This window comes from Pogona vitticeps, chromosome 2, assembly GCF_051106095.1.
Source record: "Pogona vitticeps strain Pit_001003342236 chromosome 2, PviZW2.1, whole genome shotgun sequence".
Taxonomy (NCBI): domain Eukaryota; kingdom Metazoa; phylum Chordata; class Lepidosauria; order Squamata; family Agamidae; genus Pogona; species Pogona vitticeps.
The window spans coordinates 224,248,242-224,268,721 of NC_135784.1; the positions used below are offsets into that span (position 1 = coordinate 224,248,242).

The 20,480-nt window shown below is 41.2% G+C and overlaps 1 long non-coding RNA gene across 1 annotated transcript in view; it reads right to left on the reverse strand.

The window, feature by feature from the left end:
- The window catches only part of LOC144586576 (uncharacterized), a 62,013-nt gene that overhangs the window by 23,122 nt on the left and 18,411 nt on the right, over positions 1–20,480 (reverse strand). Inside the window, exon 1 of the long non-coding RNA XR_013541470.1 lies at positions 1–20,480. This exon is cut by the window's right edge and continues 18,411 nt beyond it. This is a non-coding gene — a long non-coding RNA (uncharacterized LOC144586576).

The window sequence follows — 20,480 nt, forward strand, 5'->3', positions numbered from 1 at the left end:
CCTCACAATAACTTTGAGCTTCATGTTTTCTTTTATCTTCTTTCTTCCTATTGCAGCAGCATTTAATTTTGCCATTTCTATTTTTACTTTTCATTTCAAAATCTTTGTCAGAAAAGGAAGACTATTGACACTCAGTTGGCAAACATCCCAAGCAATCCTTTTTGTACTGAAGCTTTAAAAAGAAAGAAAGAAAAGGAACCGAAAAACACAACTGTAGAATAATTCTCAGTGTGAAGCAAACTGTTAAGAATTCTCCAGAACACGTTGCAGAAGCGAGGAATGCGCAGCTGGCAAAATATACTTGTCTCCAAGCTGTATATCCAGAATCTGTGAATTTGGAAGGGAGTGCAAAGAAGTGCAACGGCTGAGATTTGCCAGGAGCTGTTATGCGCCAGCTTTGCATGTATTTTTCTCATTGCTGAGAGTTAAAGATGTTCTGTCCTGCCATGATTCAAACTGTAAGGTTTAAAAGAAAGCTTTCTTTCTTTCTTTCTTTCTTTCTTTCTTTCTTTCTTTCTTTCTTTCTTTCTTTCTTTCTTTCTTTCTTTCTTTCTTTCTTTCTTTCTTTCTTTCTTTCTTTCTTTCTTTCTTTCTTTCTTTCTTTCTTTCTTTCTAATAAAGGGGGCGGATGTGTTAAGTTTCAACACTCAAGAAAAAATGGCAGGATAATGCGCCTTGATTCATCAATTTTTCATGAAATTCCCTGGAATTTTCCCTCCAAATCCCAGGGAACATCTTTGGAATATTGCTGCATTTGCACCCAATATTGAAGTGTTTGCTAATTTAATATGCACAAGTTATGGGACACTATAGTGAACCATTATGACAAGTTTTACTCTAGTGTAACATTTGTGTATCCTGCCTCATCCCATCAAATACTTCATCCTCTGAAAGGTCTGTATCCATGTGGCTATGGGCTATGCATGCTCGGACCATTCTTTTATCTGTGGCTTGGATCCAGATGTTCAGCAATTTTGACTATTTTTTGAAGGGAGGGGATATCAGTCCATGCTTTGTTGCAGAATGGGCCCACTGCAATTGTACAGATGTTGAGGGCATTTATTGAAGAGCACAGGGCCCAGGACTGAGCCCTGGGATGCCCCACCTGTTATCTCCACCCTGTTTGAGAAGGAGTCATTAATCAACATCCTCTGGCTAAAGTTCTATAGCTAACAGTGTATCCACCTGACAGTTTATATATCCAGCCCACACCTTACCAAAGCTTACTAATCAGAATATCATGGGGTACCTTTCTCAAAAGCTTTGCTGAAGACAAAATATACCATGTCTTCCCTCTGTCTATCAGGGAGGTTACCTGATCAAAAAATGAGATCAGATTAGTCTGGAAGGATTTATTCTTGACAAATCCATATTGGCTTCCAGTTACAGTGGTGCCTCGACTTACGAACGTCCTGAGTTACGACCAGCTCTGGCCATGAAATTTTGCTTCGACTTGCGACCGGTGCTTCGAGTTATGAATGGGAAAAAAGGCGGGGGAATTTGAACTGCGTTCAGTTAACCGTTGGTCAGCAAAGAGGCTGCTTCTCTGTAGCTCTTTCGCCCCAGTGGTTAGAGAGTGTGGGTTTGGAGAGAGACTTCGGACTGCCTGGTACTGTACTGTACTGTACTGTACTATACTGTGGTTTTTTTGGGCATTTTTGTTTTTTTTATTTTTGCTTTTTGGATTTCTTTTTAAAAACAGAGAAACTGCCTGTTCTGGGTGAGTACTATATATACAGGGTTTTTGAAGCGTGGGTTTGAGCTGGGGGCTATGTTTCTGTGCTCTGGTGGGTCTTGCAGTGTGTAGTTGTAGCATTTTCAGTCCCTACTAGAATTTTTTTTTTAAATTCTGTGGCTCCTAGGGTTTGTGTACTGTGACCTTTCTTTTGTTTTAAAAGCTGTTTGTTTTAAAAGGTGTTGGTTTAACATGTGTTAGTTTAAAATGTGTTTTAGACTCCAAAGTCTCCCCCCCCATACTCTCTGTTTTTATGTTTAAAAGCACAAACCTTTGTCTGAGGGGTCTGTGTGCCCCAGTTATGACCTTCTTTCTTTCCTCTTTTCCTCATTGTTCCCTCCCTCCTTTTCTGCCCTTTTTTATAACCTAAGTCATCTTAGGTTAAAAAAACAAAGTCTCCCCCTAGTGGAAGTGGATGGATTAACTGCTTTTCCATTAGTTCCTATGGGAACGAATACTTCAACTTGCGCCAAAAACTGTCCGGAACGGATTAATTGCGTTTCAATGTATTCCTATGGGAAATGGTTTTTCAACTTATGACCATTTCGAGTTATGACCATCTTCTGGAATGGATTAAGTTCAGAAGTTGAGGCACCACTGTATTACAGCATTGTTTTCTAGGTGCTTACATAGTGACTGTTTTATAATTTGTTCCAGAATTTTCCCTGGGATTGATGTCAGGTCGGCTGGCCTGTAGTTTACAGGTTTCCCTATTTTTGTCCTTTTAAAAAAGGAACAACATTAACTCTCCTCCAATCATCTGGCACCTCACCCATTTCCTATGATTTCAAGAAAATAATATATTCTGAAAGCTCTTCAGTCAGCTCCTTCAATACTCTTGGATGCAGCTCATCCGACTCTGGACATTTGAACTTATATCCCTTGGCTATTTGTTTATCAATTTCCAGCTGCAATCTTGTCCCTTCAACCTGCATTTCACAGCTCTATGGAGGGTCATAGTCTGTCCTTTGGGAAGACTGAGCTAAAATAGGAATTGAACACTTCTGCCTTTTCTTTGTCCTCTGTTATCATTTTTCCATCTCCATTGAGTATCTGAACCACTATTTCATTTCATCTTTTGCTATGCATGTATATGAAGAATGCTTTTTATTGATTTTAGTGTCTTGAGCTAGCCTCAGGTCATTCTCAACTTTTTCCCTCCTAATGCCATCCCTGCAATTCTTCACTACTTGTCTATACTCTTCCTTTGTGGCCTGGCCTTCCTTCCACTTCCTATATGTGTCATTTTTTGTTTTCATGTCCTCTCTGAGTTTTTTGTGAAACCACACTGGCCTTTTTTTTTTTTTTTTTTTTTGCTTTTTCCCACTATTTTGTTGTTGTTGGAATTGTTTGTAGTTGAGCATACAGAATTTCGCATTTTAGAAACTCCCACCCTGCTTGGACTCCTTTTCCTGCTAAGATCTCCTCACTTACCATTGTCCTGAGTTTGTTAAAATTTGTGTTTTAAAAACCCAACATATGTGTGTGGCTACACTCTGCTTTGGTATCCTTTGAAATCAAGAATTCTATTAGAACACAGTCACTCTTGGCCAGAGTTCCTCTTACTGCCATTTCCTCCACCAAGTCATTGCTATTGGTTAGAACCAAGTCAAGGATAGCTATTCCTCTAGTTTTTTTCTCCACTTTTTGTAGGAGAAAATTACCAGACACACGAGCCAGGAATTTCTTGGAAGGGCCTTATTTGGCAAAATTTGCCTCCCAACAGATATCAGGATAATTGAAATCTCCCATCGCTACTACATCATGTCTCTTTGAAAAGCTTGCAATGTGTTTTTCAAAAGTTTCATCCTTATCTTCTCCTTGACTGGGCCATCGGTAGTAGACTCCAACTACCATGGTCCTTTTGTGTTTTGGTTTTTTTTTGCCCCTACTACATAGACCCAGATGCTCTCAATGGGACAGCCAGTCTCCTCCTCCTGTATTTCTGTGCAGAAATGTGTCAACTCCACCTCCCTTTCTATTCTCTCTGTTCTTTTTGAATAAATTATACCCTTCAATTGCTCTATTCCAATCATGGGAGTCGTCCCACCAAGTTTCAGTTATTCCCATCAAGTCATATTTACCCTCCTGAGCTAAGATTTCCAGTTCTTCTTGTTTGTTTCCTGTACTCCCAGCATTCATGTATAGACACTGGAGATATGGTGCCTCCTTTTCTTTGTACATTTTATGAATATTATTATTAATGTTCATGTCATTATTGAGCCCCATTAGAACTGTTTTGTCCATTCCTTTTATTGTGTGTAAGGCGTCCTCTATCTTTACCTCTGTGCTTGTGTCTACCTCCCCCTTCCAATTCAGTTTAAAGCTCTTCTGATGAAGTTCTTTATGCTGTGGTCCAGCACATTCTTCCCAGTCCTTGTGAGGTGCAAACAATCTCTTGCTAGCAGTCCATCATCTAGAAAGCTTAGCTCATGATCCCAAAAGTCAAATCTTGTTAACTGCACATTAATTCAAGTATACAATCAGGCCTGATTGTGGTGCAGATTCTCTATTCAGCCCTATTCAGGAGTTACCTCTCCTGCTTTCATCCAATGCACATGCCAAGGAGTGCAAAGCCCCTTCTCTATGTGTCATATTCTCTCTTTGTGGAGAACAGTGTGTCTGCAGAGAAGAACTTAAGTGTAGCTTCTCCACATTAGGAGAAACCCTGGACATTTTTGCTCACGTGGGGAGTGTACACTTCAACAAGAAGTCTCTTCTGTAAATATGTCACTTGTTTCAGAAGCTGATATATTTATCTTTAGCCTTGAGAAACTGAGATATTATTGACCTTTATAAAAAGAGCTCCAGACCATCATCAGTTTTCAGTGTAATAGTCACCTTAGGTTTTTTTCCCCCTCCACAAAAAAATGGGAATGGAATTGTACTCTCATGTTTTGTGGATATATTTGTTCTGGAAAGGCAGCTCACATCTTGTTACCATCGTCAGATTTAAATTACAGTATGGTTGTGCAACCAGTTTGACTGCTTTGCAAACAGAGAGCAACAATCTGGACTCATTCAGATTAGATCTGAAGCAGATTCAGTGGGTCCAAGTCAGCTCTATATTGGATCAAATGGCTCTAAAATGATTTGGTCTGATCTGATGAGACAAGCAGCAAAAGAAAGCCAGATAGGATGTCTCCAAAACAACATCTGATAAGGAAAATAGGAGAGTGGCATGATGAGGAAGGAGAGAAGTAGCCTTACCTCACTGGGGACTCTAGGTTTCAGTGTGGGACAAGAATCTTACCAGCACCCTCCTGCCACTGTACTTATGTGAGGGTTTGTGTGAAGTCACTGAAGTTATATACTTAGAATTTTTTTTTTAGTATGAACTCATGCATGCATAATGTCACACAATGCATTGGGTCTTGCATTTCTGTCCTGGCACTATAGGAACCACATAAATGTTGGTGCCAAACAGATATGGTTGTAGTTCACAGTTGTCTTTTGAAGTAATCTATTTGTTCCACAATAGGATTGAGGGCCCAAGTATATACTGGAAATGTTTTATAATGTAGAAGTGTGATGGCTCCCCTCAAGGAATCGTGGGCATAACTTACGGTGCTATCTTATCTTCCCTCACCCTGTAGAATGATAATTGCAGTGGTCTGGGGTCTGCCCAAGAGGGCAGGGTGAGAAGCATGTCCAGCTCAAACCACAAGCCACCAGTGAACTATAAGTTTCAGGTTATCTGAGATGAGGAAATAATGGTTAGATAGTTTAAGCCAGTAGAATGGCTGTTCCAGTGAAACACCAGGAGACTGACTGAACATCTTATATTTGTTCTTTGCCAGATTTCTAGAGGACATTGATACTGTATCATCCTTTCAGTTTCCTAAGGCACTGTAGTCCGTTGGGACTATTCCCTAGCCTGGCCCCACTGCCTACCTGAAGAATGAGTACTGTATAATGAAACATAACAGGGTGAAGTTGAGAGTTATTCCTGGGATAGATAAGAAGATACTCTGAGTAGAAGCAAACAAGGAGAGAAATAAGGGGTGAAATTATCTGCCAAGAACAGGAAGTTCTGCTTTATGTCTGTTCAGTAGATTTGAGGGAGGGAAACTTTATTCTGTTCTTTTAATGAGCAATGTGTATATGTAACACATCCTTTGTAAAGTGTAGAGTTTCGTGATACTGTTCAAAGGCTAGTCACACAGGAAAGGGGAATATATATCTGGAACAGATTCTATAGTAGCATGGCTCTTGCTATTTGGAGGGAGGGAGGTTGGCCCCTCTTGCCTTTAGGGCTCTGCTGTATGAAGGCCCTCACAAATGTTTAGTGGTCTTGCATTCAGTTTGTGCTTGTGTAACCTGCAGACTATTTTGATCACATATTCAACATCCTACTTTATCCAAACATACAAATTCTTGCTTTGTCACTGTGATGTTTACCACGTGGCCCCTGCTTGCTTCCCCTCAAACAAAGGGCTCATGCTATGTCATCCCAGCAGCAGATACCAATTGTGGCATTCCCTCTTTTCCTCACTGCCACCAGTGGGTTTCCTTTATCCACAATATAAAGACCTTTAGTCAGACACTTGTCTGGTTACTGCCAACAGAACTTATTTATTGAAGGGTATTAACTTTAATGTTCTTTATTCAATGCATACAATCAAGTCATTAAAATATCATATAGCTTGCCACATGACTAATCACCACCTGCTCTATCTATTAATTTTGACCAACTTATCTCTATTAGTATCTGTTCTCACTATCTCCCTGACTATCTAACTCTCTCTGCAAATTCTATATCTCTCTTTCATCTCCTCTGCCAAGACCTTCTTATATCCGCTGACTCTGCTCCTCCACTCCTTTCATAGACTCATGCAACTGAGATCCTGAATATGAGTGACAGGAGTGACGTGGGGCAATCGTCACAGTGGCATACATATAAGTACTAGATATTCCTGAAAAGTTGCAATGATTCCGAAGCGCTGTTAGAACATACTCTATTTCATGCTATTCTGTATCTAATTGTTGTGCAGAGACAAGAGTGGACAATCCTCCTTCTATTAAGGGCTATGTCCCCCCCCCCCGATAGATAATCTCTCAGGCATTGCATGGGTTGAGATGAAACTAGGGACAGGCAGGGTAGTTGAGTCCATCCACTCTCCTCATTTTCTCTCTCTCTTTCCCACACCTGCAGTGAAAGGGATAGATGAATCATACAGAGATCACTGCACTGATCATTTGCATTGGAAATCAGTAATTAGTTTAAGGGGCAAATGAGATCATTCTAGGTCTGAAACTTGACTGACATGGTGCCATGCTGTTCTAGATTTTCATAGCTCATCTTCCCAGCAGCACGTAGCAAAATTACCACTGTTTTTTCTCCTCTCTCTTTCTCTCTCCCCAACCCCACAGTATTCCTTTAATACATAGGTGAGAAAACCCTCTTTTCCTTTTCTCATTAAATCTGTCCAGACATTCTGAAAGTGTGTAGAGAACACACATGATGACTATAAGACACTAGGTTCACTTCCTTTGTTGTTGCTTTCAGCACACAAAAGAATTTGCATTCTGGCTGATGTGGAGATCCTCCACAGACACAATAGCCTCCTCCCTGGAAAAAAAAAAAACCTGTCATTTTCATGTGTTGAAAGTGACAGTGGAAGGGAAAAAGTGTTGCAGAGTTTTGAATTTTTGGTTAAATTCCTCTAGCTGCTTAAAATTGAACAGCTCAAACAGGAAACTGATAAACACGACTGCTTTCAGCAACAGGCTTCTAAGGAGGGAAAAAGATACAGAGCAGAGAGGCAGGTCTTTCTGTGAATTCAGGGGCAAGAAAGAACAATTGGTTAATGCTGGATAAATTGATAGCCCAAAAAGGTACTTCCAAGCCAAACCTGTGGAAGGCAGCATAAAAATAACAATAAAAAAAAAACAATGAAAAGCTAGTGCTTTCTTCTCATTGTGTGTGCTCTTTACACATATGGACTCTGAAGGCAGAGTTATACATTGCAGATGATCTGCCATTACAGCTGAAATCACCTGGAGGTTTAACAGGGATGGGGACTCGTGACTTGTAGTTGAGTCTGAATGAAGTCACACCTGCAACTCGGCTCCCTTTCCCTCCCTTCTCATCGTTGATCAAGAATCAATACCTATTGGGGAGGTGGTGGGGAGGACATGAAGGAACACACTCCCATGGTCACCGTCCCTGCACCCAGGCGTATGCACATGGGGGGCCTATATGGCAGCTGTGGAGGCAAGTCAAAGACGGCAGTTGCTGTGATTACAACTCCCAGAATTCCCCAGGTAGGGACTTGCAACTCAGACTCGGGGCTTAGGACTCGAGACTCATAGCCCAAGACTAGGATTTGGGACACAGACCCAAACACTTGTCAACATCCCTTGGTTTAAGAATGAGGAATCAGGTTTACAAAGGAAGAACACACTTACGTTCTGAAGACCAATCACAAAATTAAACAATTTGCAAATTACAGACAGCAAGGAAAGCTCCCACTGTGACGGTCGCACACAACTAACCCTTAATATGTCCTTTTTTGGAATGATGGGTTATCTATACAATAACATTTCTCCCCCAGACGCATTTCAAAGCGTTAGACTTTACAACAGAATAGCTTTTCTTATTCTCTATATATGTTCTCTTCCTTTTTTTCCCCCTGCAGTGCCTCTACCCACATCTTTCTCTGGAGTGAGCAAACCAATGGATCCAAGACTCATCAGATCTTGAGCGTTAGCTGGGATGATGCCAACATTCATAAAGTCAGGCCATGCCTGCCTCAGTATGACTAACATATGGTCTTAACAAATTTCAACAGCACTGTATATAAAAAGAGAGCTGATCCAGAAACAGTTTCTGTTGTGTGTTTTTCAAAATCTTTTCTTGTCCCCTTTTAGACCCTCTTATGGCTTTCAGTATGGCAATGATTGTTGCTAAGGTTTAGTTGTCTTTGAAATGGCCTGAGTAATGCTTATTATTTCTCCAAAATGAGAATATTTTTTCACAGATTTATGATCTTACCATTAGATTGTGTGTCATTGTCTCCCAGAAACAGGCTCAGTTCATCTTTGTGGTGATTACAGAAAACTGCAGTCATGCTTTTTTCCTTATGTGAAAGGAAACTATAATATACTGTTGGCTCAGACTCTTTTCAAAAACATTTTCCAGTAATAAAATCCCATAGCAATATTCACAGAAAAAGCACTCAACTTCTCTTTAAACTTGAACCCTGCATAATTCTAAAAGCTTTAAAAATGCTGCACTTATAGCCATTTTTATTCAAAAAAGGTACACTGTTTTGGGGAAAAATGAGTCATAAATGTTGTTGCAGCAACTAGATTAAGTTGTTTAAATACTGGTTGAGATATATTTTCTTACACTCTCTTGAATAACCAGAGCTACATCTCTGCCTGCACATACCAGTACTTCATAAAAGCACTTCTGTTCATTAACTTAAGTCCTACCAGACAGCCTCTAGTTTTAAAAGCCATCTGGTGACTGATAAGAAATGTAAATACTTATCTCCCCTCCTAAGGCCAGTGGATCACAGCCAAATGGAGGATGAAAGCTTTAAACATGCTACCATCTTGGTTGTAATCTCCTGTTACACTGGAAGTGAGATTAATAATGCAATGTGGTGTGTGTGTGTGTGCGGGGGGGGGGGTCGGGAGAAAGAGTCCAATTATCTCTCCTATTCAGCCTTTTTGAAAACTTCTGGATAGGAAGACTTGTAGTCCACAGGCAATGGAAGGTTTCCCTTTCTGCCCCTGTGCTTACTGATAATGGGTAATTATACCGGCACAAATAGAATATCTAAGCAGTGCTCAGAAATTAAACAGTCCTCTTATTTTCAAACAGCATGTTCTGTAATATGCAAAAATATGTGGAGGTCTTCTGTTGTCAGAGGGTTGTATTTTTTTTTTTTACAAAAAATAAAATTTCAACTTGGTCCTGCTTGTTTCTACTATTAGGTTGGTATTTGATTGCCTCCCAGAGATTCAGTCTTTTTCTCACAGGCAGCATTGTATGAAGCAAATCTGAAATCAAAGCTGTTTCAGGCATAACCACGCAGTACCAGTCTTTGTGAAACTGTGTGGCACTGCCTGTTTTATTGTCCAAAATCGGGCCAGCAAAACTGAGCCAACAAAGAGAACGCTCCTTCCATTTTGTCTGTGTGGTGGGTATTTTAGAGGAGATGTATATAAGCATAGCCTCCATCTGTCCCAATTCTGCTGATACAGCATTCCCTGGAGCAAACCCAATGATTCAAGCAACCTTAGTTTTCGTAGAGCACCCAAAGTCTCCCGACAACGCTGGGTGGTGCTGGATCGGCTTGGAAATTAGAATATTTGTAAATATTAGAGCATTAGTAAATTGTCTGAGTTATTTCTGAAGCAATCCATCTTTGTGGGACACCTGACCCAATCCTGTCCCACCTCAGAGAAAGTGAAAGGAGGCACATACCATAATTTGACAAATATTTGTGACACTCATATACACTTAGCCAAAGAAGTGTATGCTTGGGAAAGCAAGATGTTTAAGGTAATTATTCCTTTTTGTTTACATATTTACATTCTGTCAACCAAGACTGAACTTCTTCATCATCTTAGAATTTCACTTAAGCAGTCTACCCACTCTCTGGGCACACTTTAATTATCTTCAGGCCTTTTCACTTCCTCTCCAAGATCATTAATGATTACAGTAAGCCAATAGGACCTGTCCTACACCAATTGTATTGGTCCTCTGCGGCTATCCCAGTCCAAGCCAGTTAAGCCAATGATAAGAGATGGTGGGATCTGTGCAATTTAGCAACATGACCACTTAAAAACCTATCTGTATTTTTTAAATTGTAAAGTCTTGCAAGTAGGAGGATAATAAGATCTCTTTTAAAAACTCTATGCTGCTGAGATTCTTTTTGTCTTGATTCTCTTCTTTGCTACTCAGTTTTATACTGTACTGTTGTTTTTATGCTATAGCTGATATTTTTTACTTCATGGTTTATATCTGTATGTCAGTCTTTAAAAATAATTATGTATTGCCAGCTGCCTGGAAAACCTTTTTATTGAGTTGCTTAAAAAACAAGAACCCTGTGCTGTGCCAATGGTCAAGTGTCAAGGTTGCTTCACACTAAGCTCAGAATGTTCACAATTCACCATAAACGCGAACCTTCCCTTAGTTGGTTCATACAAATTATAGCTACAGCACTTTTCTCATTTAACTTGTTTATTTCTGACAAAAGTCTCAAAGATGGCACGTTCCTGAAAATGATTCTTGCTGCAGAAAGGCCTTGTGCACCTATTGTTCTGATGTTGGAATGTTGAAATGAAACAGAAGTCATCTAGAAGCTTTTCCCTACAGAGGGTCAATTATCTCGGTAATGATCCAGTTAGCGCCACTGAATTGCTGAGGACAACAGCACAGCTCACTGGAGCTGAATCTGCAAACCAGAGTCTTGGGAAGAGGGGAGGAGGAAGAAACCCCAGACACCACAAACATTGTGGCAGGTTGCAGAGACATGTCTTTCCAATAACAGAGAAGCTCATTAAAAGGGGAACCTCTCACCATCTGGGCCGGGGCTTTCCTGGTGTGGAGTCCGGATCTTTTCAGTGCCTGAAACAAATAGGAAAGTGTAATTTGTGTTGGATTTTGTGGCCAAACTGCAAATGTTTTGTAGTTACATTGGTGAGAAAACCAACTCTAACCGCAGTCCCAGGGCACAACAATGAGCAAACTCTTTCCAGCTGCACCACTGTTTGCAGGAACCCATCTGAGCAAAGCCTTGACGGTCTTGCCACTTTAATCCTTAGTCTTGTCTGGGTGTTGGATGGCTGCCATGAGGAACAGCAGTGTAACTTTATCTGCAAGAAAATTCTTCCCTCTGCCATATGGGGAAACACACACAGGGGTAGGCCCCTTTGGAATCTCTCTCTCTCTCTCTCTCTCTCTCTCTCTCTCTCTCTCTGTGTGTGTGTGTGTGTGTGTGTGTGTGTGTGTGTGTGTGTGTGTGTGAGAGAGAGAGAGAGAGAGTAAAATTGATCTGTCTCTTTGTCTATAGTGGAGAGGTGGGTGATGATGATTGATTTCTCCAGATCCATAGAGACAGAGCAACAAAGCAAGACTATTTCTGCTATTTTGCAGATTATACTGTTTGAACAAAGGGGAATTACTGTTTCAGGAGACTGAGATGAGTCCTGATTTATATGCCACTGCAGACGGAGCAATTTCCCCAATGTCTGGTTTCATGTGTTTGTTATAATATTTACAGTAGTTCAAGGATGGTAAAATGCTGCCCTCCCCAATGCTGGACCGTAACTCCCAGCAGTCCTTGCCAGGATAGCCTATGGTAAGGGATGGTGATAGCTGTAATCAGAGAACCCCTGGAGGAATGAATTTTGCCCATACTTGGCTTAGATAGAGGGGATTATGCGGGCAGGGCAAAGTAAAAACTGATGGCCTCTGATTGTCTTGATCAGTGGTTCCCAAATGTGGGTAACCCAGGTGTTCTTGGATTGCAATGTCCAGAAACCCCAGCCAACACATCTGTTGGTAAAGGCTTTTGGGAACTGCAGTTCAAGAACATCTGGGTTACTTAAGATTGGGAACCACTGGTCTAGATGAACCAAAGTGACCTGTCAAAGTGAGTGCAACCTACCAGTCATGTTTTGAGCTTATATTTCCAAATGTTGATACTTGACTCAAAAAACCTAAAGAGTAAAATGTGTGTCTGGGGGACCAACATGAGTGGCTCGTAAATTTCATCTCAATTGGAGGGCTCAGACTCTTCAGGCTTGGCCTATAATTTACTTGAGTGGTGTGCCCTACTCTCCCATAGTCCTCCCATTGTGTAGGCATCCTTCAGTCTCGAGAGACTATGGTAACATGCTCTGGATACAGGTCTTGGAACAGCATCTAGTGTGGCTGAGAAGGCCAGCTCGAGAGAGGCAATCCCTTCCACACTGAAGACAAATCCAATCTGTCCCCTGTCCAGCTCCCTAATTTTGCTGCTTTCGAGACTGCCTCTTTGCCTCGGCCTGCAGGACAAGGGTCTCTTCAAATTGGGAGAGGACATGCTGCACCTCCTGCCTCCAGGCTGAGCACTCAGATGTCAAAGTTTCCTATCTGTTGTGGTCCATTCCTAAGGTCTTCAGATCCCGCTTGCAGATACCCTGGTATCACAGCTGTTGTCTCCTTCTGGGGCGCTTTCTCTGCACTCATTCTCCATACAGGAGATCTTTTGAATCCGACCATCAGCCATTTTCACAACATCCCCAAGCCAATGTAGACATCGCTGTTTTAGTAATGTACACATACTAAAAATTCCAGCTCGTTCTAGGACTATTCTATTTGGAACATTGTCCTGCTAGGTGATGGGAGGTGGTGGCGCTGTCGGATAAAGTGCAGAAGCCTGTGCTGCAGGGTCAGAAGACCAGCAGTCGTAAGATCGAATCCACGCGATGGAGTGAGCTCCCATCGCTTGTCCCAGCTCCCGCCAACCTAGCGGTTCGAAAGCATGCAAATGCGATTAGATAAATAGGTACCACCTTGGTGGGAAGGTAACAGCGTTCCGTGTCTAAGTCACACTGGCCATGTGACCACGGAAGACAAAACGCTGGCTCTATGGCTTGGAAACAGGGATGAGCACCGCCTCCTAGAGTCGAACACGACTGGACAAAAATTGTCAAGAGGGGAACCTTTACCTTTACCTTTACCTGCTAGGTGATACCAAAAATATGTTGGAAACAACACATATGGAACATGTTCAGCTTCCTCTCCTGCCATGCACAAAGGGTTCAGGACTCACTGCAGTACAGGAGTGTGCTCAGGACACAGGCTCCATAGACCTGGATCTTGGTATATGCTGCCAGCTTCTTATTAAGCCATACTCTCTTTGTGAGTTTAGAGAACATGGTAGCTGCTTTGCCAGTTTGTTTATCCAGCTCGACATATATAGAGAGAGTGTCAGAGATCGTTGAGCCAAGGTACATAAAATCATGAACAACCTCCAGTTCTTGTGTAGAGATGGTAATAGAGGATGGTGAGTCTACACCCTTGCCCATGACTTGTGTTTTCTTTAGGCTGATTGTTAATCCAAAATCTTGGCAGGCCTTACTAAAATGATTAATAAGTTGTTGGAGCTCTGAGGGAGAGTACCATGTCAATGGTGGAGCTATTAGCTCGAAATCCACATTGTGATTCTAGATAGACTTTGCGAGCACCGTAAGCCTCTTCAGTACAACACGGGCAAGCAGCTTTCCTACAACGCTGAGAAGAGAGATGCCACGGTAGTTATTGCAGTCACCCCATCTCCTTTGTTCTTGTGCAATATGATGTTTGCATCCTTCATGTCCTGTGGTACCCCACCTTCTCTCCAACAAAGACAGAAGAGTTGATACAGCTGAGTAGTGGTGATCACTTTACAGCATTTCAACAGGGATGTTATCCTTCCCAGGTGCCTTGCTGGAGGTGAGGGAATCCAAGGCTGCTTTTATTTCTGATAAAGTTGGTTTGCTGTCCAGCTCTTCCAAAACAGGCAGGCACTCAATGTTATTTAATGCCTCTTTGGTTACTACATTCTCTCCAGAATATAGCTCAGAGTAGCAGTGCACCCAGCGTTCCATTTGCAGTGCTCAGTCCTGGATGATCACACCTGTAGCAGACTTCAAGGGAGCAGATTTCTTCTGTATTGGACCTAAAGCTTGCTTGATACTGTCATACATTCCCTTGATGTTACCTGTGTCCACTGCTATCTGTATCTGAGAGCAGAGCTGAAGCCAATAATTGTTGGAACATCTCCTGGCAGCCTGTTGGACTCAAAGAGCCTACATATTGTACTCACTAGGACAGGCTTTGTATGCTGCTAGAGCTCTCCTCTTATCCTCGATGGCTGGCATCAACTCCTCCAAATGGGCTTCGAACCAGTCGGCCATCTTTTTGGTCTTCTTGCCAAATGTGGACAAGGCGATATTATAAAGAGCGTTCTTGAAATGTTCCCATTGTTCAGGTGCATTTGCATCAGCCGGGCCTGGAAGAGTTTCCTCAGGTGTTTGGGCAAATTCCTCCACTTTTCTCTGATCGCAAGTCTTGCTGATGTCAATACATGGACTTCCTTCCTTTTTCATGTGATACAATCTCTTTATTTGCAGTTTGACTCTGCTACACACCAGGGAGTGATCAGTGTCACAATCAGCACCCTGATAACTGTGTGTGATCGTAATACTAGGAAGGCTAGAGTGTCTAGTGAGGATAAAATCAAGCTGATCCAAATGCTTTGATCTTGGATGTCTCCAAGAGACTGCTGAAGCTTTGTATTAAATAATGTATTGCTGACACAGAGACCATAATAATAATAATAACTCCAGCAAGCGTTGCCCATTTTCATTCATGGTGCCCAAACCTCCCTAAGGAGTGCTTAGCACTTGGTCAGAGAATTCGAAAGGCCACGAGAGGGAAAGAACTTGATGATTTGAGTATGTGGCTTGAAAGAGAGAGAATGTAAGTAAAGAGAAAAAAGGAGGTGGGGCTAGCCCATGTTAGCCCAGCTTAGTAGTAGTGTTTAATGGGGTTTATTCTATATTGTATGACTGCAAGACTTGGTATTGTGGTTTGGGCCATTTTGTTGTTGTTTAGTTATTAAGTCATGTCCGACTCTTCGTGACCCCATGGACGAGAGCACTCCAGGACCTCCTGTCTTCCACTGCATCCCAGAGTTTGGTCAAATTCATGTTGGTCACTTTGATGACACTCTCCAACCATCTCGTCCTCTGTTGTCCCCTTCTCCTCTTGCCTTCACACTTTCCCAACATCAGGGTCTTTTCCAGGGAGTCTTCTCTTCTCATGAGATGGCCAAAGTATTGGAGCCTCAGCTTCAGGATCTGTCCTTCCAGTGAGCACTCAGCGGTGATTTCCTTCAAAATGGATAGGCTTGTTCTCCTTGCAGTCCAGAGGACTCTCAAGAGTCTCCTCCAGCACCACAATTCAAAAGCATCAATTCTTGAACAGTTGGCCTTCTTTATGGTCCAGCTTTCACTTCCATACAACACTACTGGAAAAACCATAGCTTTGACTATGCAGACCTTTGTCGGCAAGGTGATGTCTCTGTTTTTAAAGATGCTGTCGAGGTTTGTCATCACTTTCCTCCCAAGAAGCAGGTGTCTTTTAATTCTGTGGCTGCTGTCACCATCTGCAGTGATCATGGAGCCCAGGAAAGTAAAATCTGTCACTACATCCATATCTTCCCTTCTGTTTGCCAGGAGGTGATGGGACCAGTGGCCATGATCTTAGTTTTTTTTTATGTTGAGCTTCAGACTATTTTTTTGGGCTCTCCTCTTTCACATTCATTAAGAGGTTCTTTAATTCCTCCTCACTTTCTGCAGTCAGAATGGTATAATCTGCATATCGGAGGTTGCTGATATTTCCTCTGGCAATCTTGATTCCAGTTTGGGATTCCTCCAGCCCAGCTTTTTGCATGATGTATTCTGCATATGAGTTAAATAAGCTGGGGGACAAGATTCAGCCTTGTCATACTCCTTTCCCAATTTTGAACCAATCAGTTGTCCCATATCCAGTTCTAACTGTTGCTTCCTGTCCCATGTATAGATTTCTCAGGAGATAGATAAGGTGGTCAGGCAGTCCCATTTCTTTAAGGACTTGCCATAGTTTGCTGTGGTCCACACAGTCAAAGGCTTTTGCATAGTCAACGAAGAAGCAATAGATATTTTTCTGGAACTCTCTGACTTCCTCCATAATCCAGTTCATGTTAGCAATTTGGTCTCTAGTTCCTCTGCTCCTTCGAAATCCAGCTTGTACTTCTGGGAGTTCTCAGTCCACATACTGCTGAAGCCTACCTTGGAGGATTTTGAGCATAACCTTGCTAGCATGTGAAATGAGTGCAATTGTATGGTAGTTGGAGCATTCTTTGGCACTGCCCTTCTTTGGGATTGGGATGTAAATTGATCTTTTCCAATCCTCTGGCCACTGCTGAGTTTTCCAAACTTGCTGGCACATTGAATGTAGCACCTTTACAGTGCCATCTTTTAAGATTTTAAATAGTTCCACTGGAATGCCATTACCTCCACTGGCCTTATTATTTGCTGTGCTTTCTAATGCCCATGTGACTTCACTCTCCAGGATGTCTGGCTAAAGGTCAGTAACTATACTATATGGGTTGTCCGGGACATCCAGATCTTTCTGGTATAATTCCTCTGTGTATTCTTGCCACCTCTTCTTGATGTCTTCTGCTTCTGTAAGGTCCCTACAATTTTTGTCCTTTATCCTGTCCATCTTTGCAGAAAGTTTTCTTTTAACATCTGCAATTTTCATGGACAGATCTCTGTTTTTTCCCCTTTCTATTATTTTCCTCTATTTCTTTGCACTGTTCATTTAAGAAGGCATCCTTGTCTCTTCTTGCTATTCTTTGAAAGTCAGCATTCAATTTTCTGTAACTTTCCCTATCTCCCTTGCATCTTGTTTCCCTTCTCTTTTCTGCTATTTGTAAGGCCTTATTGGACAGCCACTTTGCTTTCTTGCATTTCCTTTTCGCTGGGATGGTTTTTGTTGCTGCCTCCTGTACAATGTTACGAGCCTCTATCCAAAGTTCTTCAGGCACTCTGTCCACCAAATTGAGTTCCTTAAATCTTTTCTTCACTTCTACTATGTATTCGTAAGGGATTTGGTTTAGATTATACCTGAGTGGCCCAGTGGTTTTTCCTACTTTCTTCAATTTAAGCTTGAGTTTTGCTATAAGAAGCTGATGATCAGAGCCACAATCAGCCCCTGGTCTTGTTTTTGCTGACTGTGTAGATCTTCTCCATCTTTGGCTGCAGAGAAGATAATCAATCTGATTTTGGTATTGCCCATCTGGTGATGTCCATGTGTAGAGTCGCCTCTTGTGTTGTTGGAAAAGAGTGTTTGTGATGACCAGCTTGTTCTCTTGACAAAACTCTATTAGCCTTTGTCCTGCTTCATTTTGAACTCCAAGGCCAAACTTACCTGTTGTTCCTTTTATCTCTTGACTCCATACTTTAGCATTCCAGTCCCCTAGAATGAGGAGAATATCTTTCTTTGGTGTCAGTTGTAGAAGGCATTTTAATCTTCATAGAATTGGTCAATTTTAGCCTCTTTAGCACCAGTGATTGGTGCATAAACTTGGATTACTGTGATGTTGAAAGGCCTGCCTTGGATTCATATTGAAATCATTCTATCATTTTTGAGATTGTATCCCAGTAAAAGTTTTCCCTCTCTTTTGTTGACTATGAGGGCTAATCCATTTCTTCTGCGGGATTCTTGCCCACAATAGTAGATATGATAATCATCTGGATTGAATTTGCCCATTCCCGTACATTTTAGTTCACTGAAACCCAGGATTGTCAATGTTTATTCTTCCCATCTCCTGTTAGACCACCTCCAGTTTCCCAAGGTTCTTAGATCCTACGTTCCAGGTTCACACGCAGTATTTTTCTTTGCAGTATCGGACTTTCCTTTCACTTTCAGGCGCATCCACAGCTGAGTGTCCTTTCTGCTTTGGCCCAGCCACTTCATTGGCTCTGGAGTTACTTGTCCTCTGCTCTTCCTCAGTAGCATATTGGATGCCTTCTGACCTGAGTGGCTCATCTTCCAGCATCATATCTTTTAGCCTTTTGTTTCTGTTCATGGGGTTTTTTTTGACAAAGATACTGGAGTGGCTTCCCAGTTCCTGCTCCAGGTGGATTGCATTTAGTCAGAACTCTCCACTACGACCTGTCTGTCTTAGGTGTCCCTTCACAGCATAGCTTCTCTGATTTACTCAAGCCCCTTCACCACGACCAGGCCGGGGTTTTTGGGCCATACACCTCAGTAAATGTACATCAGAAACTGATATATTTTTAGCAATTAGCAAACAGAGACTGCAAAGTTTGGATAACAACTCTCAGAATCCATCAGGCAATGTATTTAGCGACTCTTCTGGCTGAGGGATCCTGGATGATGGCGTCTAAAAAGTAAAACTTCAAACTCTGCTATGCATCTTATTCTCTGCTATTGTCTGGCCCATAGCAGTGAAACAAAACAGCAGTCAATGGGTGAAAGAGTTTAGGAAGGAAGTTACACATGTTTGCTTATGTTTCTGTATGTATGTGTGTGTAAAATCAAATATATAAAAAAGGTATCCTAGGGTATTTTCTTACTATATCTGTATCTCTGAAACAAATGACACCTGTGGTTTCCCCTGATTTCTGTAATTTCCTCTCACATCTCCGTTCATTTTTAAAGCTGCAGATCTGATAGCAATGTGTCCCTTGTGGGGATTTTCTGGATCTGTAAGGGTTTTTAATATCAGTAAAAACTGGTGGTAAAAATAGCAGGCATCTTATGAGAATATCTCTAGAAGCTCACATTCATAGCAACATGTTTGTTTGTTTGTTTGTTTATTTGACTGCACTAGCAATGTACAGAGCAGCTTTATATAGTTCTCCTCTCCCAATACAGGGCTGAAAACAACCCTGTAAAATAGATTTGGTTGAAAGAACATTCGGGTTTTAACATTCTTCTGGGTCTCATTATTTATGCTTTGTGAGTGAGGATGGGTAGCTGTGGTTTGTTTTTAAATGTTGTTTGCCACCTAGAATAGTGCCTTGGCACAAGATAGGCAGGGTATAAACATACAGTGGTGCCTCGCAAGATTATTGCCTTGGGTGACGAAAAACCCGCAAGATGGTTTGGCTTTTGTGATCCCTATGGTGCCTCACAAGACATTTTTTTCTATGGCCGTGCTGCGCAAGCCTTTTTTTCGAGACCGATGCTTCTCAAGACAAATAAATTTCATTCGTCTTGTGAGGCTCCCATTTTCACAAGAAGACGATTTTCGCAGAACGAATTAAAATTGTCTTGCAAGGCACCACTGTAATGAATGAATAAATAAAATAGTTTGTGACTAAGCTGGGATTTAGACAGTTCCAACACTAATCATGACTCTCTTAAATCAGTGTTCACTATATAAATAATGTCAAGGCTGAAATATACTGGCAGGAAAACAACAACAATGATTTGCAAAATAGTATATTTGCATATTATGCAAATAAGACTGCCTAATAATAATTCACCTAATAGGCAGATAAGACTTCCTGGATTTGGAAAAATGGAATTGGAATATGACAGTGTAAAGGGTAATGATACATCAGTGATATAAGCTAACACTGATCTGTGCCCCCCATAATATCTGCAACATTGCATTGACATTCTTTTCAGTGGTGCTATATTTTATTTTACATGAATATAATTTCCTGCATGTACAGAAGAGAAAATCATATTAATGTTATAATAGGATACATTACAGAATATTCTGTACAATTTATATCTCCCCTTCACATCATATATTTCATTAAAACAACGGTTTTCCAAAATCTGAACTGATGAATAATGTTCAGTGCTTAGGACCTGTTGGAGTCAATCCATGACACTTTGATGTGTTTTATATACTAATCTCTTTACATTTCCTGCTCCTTAAAATACAATTTCTTAGTGGAATTTCAATATCTTATTATCTTCAGCAATTGTAAATATATAAATGTGTAAAGTATAGCATATTATATAATGATAGAATTCATTGATATCGGGTTCAATTTATAAAATAATTTATAAACTTCTTTTCATAATTATACAATATCTAATTATAATTAATTATAATGGTCAGTATTCTAGACAGTGATTACAGGGAAGAAGAGAAAAATTTCTGCTCTAGCAGCTCCCTTGTCATGTCTGGTTGCATGCTGGTTGCAACACTGGTCGTGTGACTAT